An 8,883-nucleotide genomic window follows, 5' to 3' on the forward strand; every position below is an offset into this window, starting at 1 on the left:
GGTAAGTCGGTTGTTACCACTCCTACTCCTACTCCAAACTCCGCCCCTGTCCTGACAATCAGGCAAGGCAAAGGAAAGAAGAGGAAGATCCCTTCGAAGGGTACCAAGGGTAAGACCCTTGATGGATCCTCTTCAAGTGGAAACAAGAAAGGTTTCGTCACTCCTTCTTCTGACCCAAAAGAGGCTGAATGCTTCTATTGTCATGAAAAGTCGCACTGGAAGCGAAACTGCCCAAAGTACCAGCAAGATATTAATGATGGGAAAGTGAAACCCACCCATGCAGGTATTTACACAATATTTTCTAATAACTCACCCTATTCTAACTCTTGGGTCCTTGATACAGGATGTGGAATTCACATTTGTTCTGATTTGCAGGGACTAAGAAGAAGTGAGAATGTGGAGCGTGGAAAGATAAACTTGATCATGGGGAATAGGAAAGCTTCACCTGTCACCAAGATTGGAGTTTATTCTTTGTTGCTAAGTAGTGGGTTTACATTAGATTTGAATAAATGTTGTTACTCGCCTGAAATGGCAAGAAATATTATTTCCTTTCATGCTTTGTAGAAACAAGGTTTTACCTTTTCATTTGATAATGATAGTGGTGGTATTAATGCTTTCTTTAATAATTTTCTTTATTTTAAAGCATTACCTTGTGATGGTGTGTATGAAACTGTGTCGGTTGTAGATAACCTAGGAAATAATGTATTATGTATCGATTCTTCCACTAGTTTGGATAAAGAATCATTATGGCATTGTCGTCTTAGACATGTAAGCAAGAAACGCATAGGCCAACTCCAAAAGGATGGAGTCTTGGAGTCATTTGACCTAAAATCAGATGATAGTTGTGAATCTTGTTTTCTTGGGAAAATGATAAAGTCACCCTTCACTGGTACTTATGCTAGGGGTGAAAGTTTGTTGGATCTTGTACACACTGATGTGTGTGGACCCTTCAGAGCCGTCACAAGGGATGCTAACCGCTTCTATGTGACTTTTACTGATGATTTTAGTAGATATGGATATGTCTACTTAATCAAGCATAAGTCAGAGACCTTTGAAAGATTCAAAGAGTTCAAACAGGAAGTGGAGAATCAGTTGGGCAGGAACATTAAGATGCTTCGATGCGATCGAGGTGGCGAGTATCTTAGTACAGAGTTCCTTGACTATCTTAAGGAATGTGGGATTATCTCACAATTGACACCTCCCAGGACACCGCTGTTGAATGGTGTGGCTGAGAGGTGCAATCGAACCTTGTTGGATATGGTCCGTTCCATGATGAGTCGAGATTCGCTACCAATCTCATTCTGGGGGTATGCCTTAGAGACTGTCGCCCATATCCTTAATCTAGTCCCTACCAAAAAGGTTGCCAAAACACCTCACGAGATGTGGAATGGAAAAGTTCCCAATCTGGACCACATCAAGATTTAGGGTTGCGAGGCTTTTGTGAGGCATGAGTCTTACGATAAGCTCGAACCTCGAAGTGAGAGGTGTATTTTCATCAGCTACCCACAAAGATCCTTTGATTACCTCTTCTACAGACCTAGTGATAATGTGGTCTTTGTAGCAAGGAGAGGAGTCTTTCGAGAGAGAGAATTCATAAGACAAGGAAAAAGTGGGAGGCAATTTGACCTTGAAGAAATTCAAGAGTCAAGTGGTGAAGGAACCTCAAACCCTAGCAATCAACCTGAGGAGGAAACTCCTGTTTATCTGACAGAAGAGTCTGTACCTCTGAGGCGTTCCACGAGAGTTAGGAATGCACCTGAGCATTACTATGGTTTCCATATTACTGCAGAAGGTGATACACTTATCAATGATAGCACACTGGTAAGTCTGGATGAACCTAACAACTACACGGAAGCCACGGCAGGCCCTGAGGCTGCTAAATGGAAAGAGGCTATGGACAGTGAGATACAATCCATGTATGACAATCAAGTTTGGAACTTGGTTGACAATGTACCAGGTCGCAAGACAGTCGGGTGCAAATGGATCTTCAAGAAGAAGACCGACATGGATGGTAATGTACACACTTATAAGGCGCGACTGGTTGCAAAGGGCTTTTCTCAAACTCCGGGAGTTGATTATGATGAGACCTTTTCACCAGTAGCAAAGATTAAGTCTATTAGGGTTATGCTAGCCATTGCTGCATTTCATGACTATGAAATATGGCAAATGGATGTCAAAACTGCTTTCCTTAATGGAAAGTTGGCTGAGGATGTTAACATGAGTCAGCCAGAGGGTTTTGTCAGTGCAGAGTACCCTAATAGAGTGTGTAAGCTTTGGAAATCCATTTATGGATTAAAGAAAGCACCTCGCAGATGGAATCTTTGCTTCGATGAGAAGGTCAAAGAGTTTGGATTTTTGAGGAGTGAAGACGAATCTTGTGTATATGTCAAGGCTAGTGGAAGTATATTCAGCTTTTTGGTATTGTATGGGGATGACATACTATTCATAGATATGACATCCCAACTCTGCAGGAAGTTAAGTCCTGGCTTGGGAAGTGTTTCGCTATAAAGGACCTTGGAGAAGCTGCCTATATCCTAGGGATAAGGATTCTGAGAGACAGGAGTAAAAGACTAATTGGACTTAGTCAGAGTACCTACTTGGAGAAGGTGCTGAATAGATTCAGCATGCAGAATTCCAAGAAAGGAGAATTACCAATCCAGGGTAACGCCAGACTGAGTAAAACTCAGAGTCCGAGTACAGAGGCTGAGATAGCAGAAATGAGTCGAGTACCGTATGCTTCTACTGTAGGCTCGATCATGTATGCTATGACTTGTACTCGTCCTGATGTGGCCTTTGCATTGAGCATGGTCAGCAGATATCAGGGGAACCCTGGCAAGGCTCACTGGACTACGGTAAAGAACATTCTCAAGTACCTGCGGAGGACTAAGGACTGGGTCCTTACCCTCGGTGGGAGTGATGACTTGAGAGTATTGGGGTATAGTGATGCTAGCTTTCAGACTGATAGGGATAATTTCCGCTCTCAGTCAGGCTGGGTCTTTACCTTAAACGGAGGAGCAATTTCTTGGAAAAGTTTCAAGCAGGAGACAGTGGCTGATTCAACTTGCGAATCAGAGTATACAGCGGCAACCGAGGCAACAAAGGAGGCTATATGGCTAAAGAACTTCATTGGAGACCTTGGAGTTGTACCAGCTATAAAGCAGCCTATAGAGATTTTCTGTGATAGTGAAAGCGCAGTTGCCTTAGAAAAGGAACCAAGGGATCACGGGAGATCCAGACACATCGACAGAAAATATCATTTCATTAGACATCGAATAGAAGGACTCCTCGTGGCAAAGAGGGTATCATTGGATGAGAACCCAACAGACCCCCTCACGAAGGGACTGGGTAGGGTTAAGCATCTCCAGCATGCAAGGAGCATAGGGCTGAAGGATGATATTAGTTTTAGTAGTTAGATAGCTTTGAAATGTGTAAAGTGTAATTGACATTTGATGATGAATAAAAGTTGAATTTATTTATGAGTAAAGTGTTGCTATCTTTTGTCAATCGTTTACTATCGTTTCATTTTGCATGTTTTGACTTCCAGAATAATTATGTTTGGTATATCATATTATTCGAATTCTCCACAGTCGGTCATATGTTGGAAGTGGGTATGAATCAAGACTGTCATGAGTTGGTTCTAGAGGTCTAAGATGTTGGACATGGCTACAACACTCATGAGTGCTCATAAGTTCTGAGTATTGGATTCAACCCACGCTCGCTGGTATCACTTCATGGAATCTATCTCGAGTGATCGCGAGATGGTAATATCATATAAGTCTTCAAACCTAGAGATATGACTTGTTACCTATGAGTTGGTTATGCATTGATTGTACAAAAACGCATTGGTAACTCGATGTTATAAAACGTGCCTTTGTGTATGATTCAACAAGTAGTAGAACAAGCATATGAGTCGAAGTTTATCTGTTCCTTCTTGGATTAGAAGCGATATCTGGGCCCCTCGATGATTTTGTGTTGACCCATGTACCGGTCCCGGTCAGAACTAAGTTGATGTGTTCAATTAAGTTCTATGTCAAACAAAACGAAAATCGGGAAACAAACTGCTGGACGATAAGTAAGACATTGTTCCATGTATTTGTCCGGCTGATATCTAGAACAGAGGATTATATGATCACTTATCTTAAATGGCGTATCATCATCATCTCAGTTCCGAGAGACCTTGAAAGAGCTACGATTGCTGAATCGGTTCCTGAAGTCATTCTTGCAGTTATAGTTATTAGACTTATCCAAGTAAGAGACTGTTGGATTAGGTGTCTAAGTTCATAACTATTTCTGGAATGTACTTGACCCTATTAGCACAGTCCATTTGGGTTGCATGGCATCATGCATTTGGATAGACTAAAATGAGAGAAATAACACTTAAGGTTTATTAATATATTATAAGTTCTAATATATTAATAGTATTATTTAATTAGTATTGATCAAGAATTAATTTGGAATTAATTAAGTGATCAAAAGAAGACTAATTAAATATATGGGTTGATTGTGTAAATCATCCATACTTATATAGTGGGCTAATGCTTCATGGATTATCAAGTTGGGCTAAAACCCATAGGATGCTCCATGGTGGTTATAGAACCCATGGGTCATGGAAATGAAAAGTCATGACAATTAGGGTTTACATGGTGTAACCCTAATTGTAACACACTATATAAGCTACATGTTATTCACCAAAATCGGGCACTAAGCATACAAGTGAGGGCTAGCCGATTTCAAGAAGTGTATCATTTCTCTCTAAGTCATTCCAAGTGTATTTGGTGTTGTGTGAGACATTTGAGGCATCACACTTGAGGTGCTAGGCTCACAAGGTTTTCAAGGAATCCTAACTACTACAAGGTATGTATTTCCTACTAACTTTTATGTTTTAAAAGTTCCCCATGTATGTTAGATAGGTTATGAACCTTGAAAAATAATTTTGCATGTATCATAGATAAAACGTAGATGCAAGGTTTTTAGGGTTGCATGTACACCATAGGAGTGTTAGAATGCTCAAATCCCTTCAGTGATGATACTTGAGACAAATATCGGTAGGTGTGGAAGGTAGTATGGGCCTGTACTACTGAAAACACAGGACCCATACGCGTAGCAAGGAAGTCACAACCCCTAGGGTTTTGTTGGGGGTTGGTTCCCGGATTATTATATGGAATATCTGATATCTTCCTGGTATGTTTTTCACCATGGTGGTTACTCGACGATTTGTGCCTGGACCTGGGTCAGGATCAGGAGACGGCGGGCAGGAGGCACCCCCAGTGCCCGAGACTATCGGCCAGATGGGGCCAGACGAGATGGACGCGAGGATCCGGGAGATCCTGCATGATGAAGTGGCTGCTATGTTCCGGGCTCAGTTACCGGAGATGTTTGGGTCTACCAAGACCGCCATGGTGGAGTATTTCGATGATTGATATGCAGCGCTCACTAAGGCGGCTGCCGCAGCAACCACAATGGCTGTAACGACGACATGGGTAGGAGCCAGTCGGGCATTCTAGTACCGGGACTTCGACAACACGAAGCCCCCTACTTTTGATGGGACTCAAGACCCCATCAAAGCCATGAGGCGGCTGTCTGACGTGGAGGGGTGTTTCTTTACGTGTTCATGTCCTACTGACCAGAAGGTCAGATGTGCCCTGAACTTGATGAGGTCGGGGGCAAAGGACTGGTGGAGATTGATGAGTGGAGCTTATTTGGATGATCAGAGAGCTGCATTTACTTGGGAGAAGTTCCAGGATATGTTACGCGCTCGCTACATTCCTCGGGTCGAGCGGGAGCGGCTAGCTCAGGAGTTTCTGGAGTTGCATGTTCACGGAGAGGGAGATGTTCTGCCCAGAGTTTGCCTCTGAGCAGGCTCAGATGACGCATTATCTGAGCATGCTCAAGACTGACATCCGTCAGTTTGTTGCTACTCAACGGTGTGATACCATGCTGGAGCTACATGAGGCCGCTAGGCGGCGTGAGTTGGAGATTGAGCTGCAGTTGAGGGAGCAACGGCGGGCCCCGACACAATCGCAGCCGGCTTCGAAGCGGTCTAAGACCGATGATTCCAGAGCAGGGGGACAGCAGGTCCGCACTTGTGGAAAGTGTGGGAAGGGTCATTTGGGGGTTTATAGATCTGGTAGCGGGTGCCGTAAATACGGCCAGGAGGGGCATTTTGCGAGGGATTGTCGCTAGACGGCCCCGGTTCAGGATATGAGGATCTACTACCACTGCCATCAGGTTGGTCACGTGAAGATCAACTGTCCGCAGCTCGCTGCCAGGCTGGCGCAGGCTCCAGCTCCAGCTACACTGAGGATTACTGATGGGAGGCAGGGTAGAGTGGAGCCCCCGAGGGCCCAGGGACGCGCCTTCCAGCTTACATCAGAGGAGGCCAGAACAGCACCAGACGTGGTTGCCGGTATGTTTCTATCCCTTATCTTACTTATTATGTCTGTTTTATGCTTATATGTTTGTTCCTGTGATTAGGTATGTTTGTAGTGAACTCCTTACCTGCTTTAGTATTATTTGACTCGGAGGCGAGTCGGTCGTTTGTTTCTTAGTCATTCAGTAGGGAGTTCGGGTTGCCTGTGGGAGAGCTAGAGTGTCCGCTGCGAGTCTCTATCTCCAACGAACATGGAGTCTCGGCTTCTTCAGTCTATAGGGGATGCGTGTTAGAGATCTTCGGGGTATCTTTTCTGATCGACTTGAATCCGATTCCCATGGGGGATGTGTGTGTAATCGCGGTCATGGATTGGCTCAGTCGCTTCGGTGCCATGATTGACTACGAGGGTCAGCGGGTGTCGAACCCCAAGTGGGGGAGAACTGATTGTCTATGGCGAGGGTACGAGTTTGGGATCACGATTTTGTTCTGCTGCCATGGCTCGACAGTACATTCAACACGGGTGTGCGGGTTATCTGGCATATGTGGTGGATACGCGGTTCAGAGATCAGATTTCAGTTTCAGAGTTTCCGATGGTCAGGGAGTTTGCTGACGTGTTCCCGGAGGAGTTACCAGGAGTGCCTCCGGAGAGGCGGGTCGAGTTTAGGATCGACCTAGTGTCAGGTGCGGCTCCTATCGCCAAGGCGCCGTACCGATTGGTGCCACCAGAGATGCAAGAGCTGTCATCACAGATAGAGGAACTGCTGGGCAAGCAGTTCATCCGTCCGAGCAGTTCTCCATGGGGAACACCGATTCTCTTCGTCAGGAAGAAGGATGGTTCACACCGGATGTGCATTGATTACCAGGAGTTGAACAAGCTGACGGTGAAGAACTGTTATCCACTCCTGAGAATAGATGATCTCTTTGATCAGTTACAGGGAGCATCTTGGTTCTCCAAGATAGACCTGAGGTCCGGGTACCATCAGGTCAGGGTTAGGGAGGAGGAAGTCTAGTTCAAGTGGGAGAGAATTGTAACACCACGACTCCTAGGTATGAACTTTACAGTCTCATAATTCGATTTTGAAAGGTCAACTCGACGAGTTGGATCCCCTGACTCGTCGAGTAGGAACGGTTTTGGGCATGTGTTTTAAGTGACCAACTCGATGAGTCGGAGGACACGACTCGACGAGTTGGAGCTGGAGGATGAAACCCTAAATTCCGGGGTTTTTCACCCTATTTAAAGGTTTATTAGCCCCTTTGGCCTCCCTTACAGCCCCTTTTGAGTCCAGAAACCCTAAATAGTCGTTTTCTCTTCATTTTGTGTGATTTTAAGCTTGGAAGGTGGATTGTAGTGAGAAGAACTTGAAGTCCAGGAGCTTGGAGCAAGGGGAAATCTGTGGATCCAGATTCTACTCCATCTTAGCATCGTTTTGGAGGTAACAAGTTGTTACCTTGGCTTTTCTTTAGCTAGATCTTCTTCTTCATGGGTTTAAGGTCACCTTTAGCATGCTTGGGGATCATCTCAGGTATTGGGGCAAGATCTGAAGTTGTAACTTCAAATCTGGATTCCCCTAAGTCTCTATTGTTATAAAGGCATCGAATTTGTCAAGCTTTGGCCTTCCTCCATCCCTTAAACCCCTTATCTAGCTTAGCTTTGACAAGAAGGGCTTTGCATGCACGTAAAGTTTACAACTTTACGTGACAAACGTGCTCTAAGAGATTAGATCTACTATTTGGAGCACTGGGATAGCTTAGAATCGACTGATCATGGAATGGGTTGCATGAACTCGACGAGTCGGATAATCCAACTCGGCGAGTTGGGGAGGGTTTCCCCGTTCTGAGTTTCTGCATGGACTCGGCGAGTTGGTTAGGCGACTCGACGAGTCATAAGGAGTTTCCCTACATTTAGACACGCTTGAACTCGGCGAGTTACCTGGAAACTCGACGAGTCGATTAGGTTTTTATGACTCTGTGAGTTTTGGATGAAATCGACGAGTCAGTATGTTGTACTCGACCTGACTGTGGCAGTTGACTTTGACAAAGGGTTGACTAAGTTCACTTTTGAGGGGCATTTTGGTAATTTGGGAATTTATAGAATTGGATCATTGGTAGGTGTTGGTGTTGGTATTGGAGCTGCATTTGGAGGAGGTTGATACTATCGTTCCGAGCTACTTGAGAGGTGAGTTGTCCTCACTATACTAACAGGGTCGAAGGCACCAATGCCGGCCCTTTTCGGATTTGTATCCAGGTTTGTTGCACGTTAGGTTTTATGATATGTATCCTGGTTGTAGGATGATTGCTATGTTAGTGAGCGGTTAGATCGGTATCCTGGTTATAGGATGGTTGCCATGATTAGTGATCTGTTAGATCTGCATGCCTATTTGTTTATATGTATGTGCACATGTTTGTTGGTTTGGGGGATTGGGTTGAGGCAGGTCATGTTGTGTGTTGTAGGCCAAGACACCTAGGGCGGACCGGATAGACTGCATGCCCGGGCTGGGAAAATTAGTCAGGCC

The sequence above is a fragment of the Lactuca virosa genome, chromosome 4, assembly GCF_052849685.1.
Source record: "Lactuca virosa cultivar CGN04683 chromosome 4, Lactuca_virosa_CGN04683_v6, whole genome shotgun sequence".
Classification (NCBI taxonomy): Eukaryota; Viridiplantae; Streptophyta; class Magnoliopsida; order Asterales; family Asteraceae; genus Lactuca; species Lactuca virosa.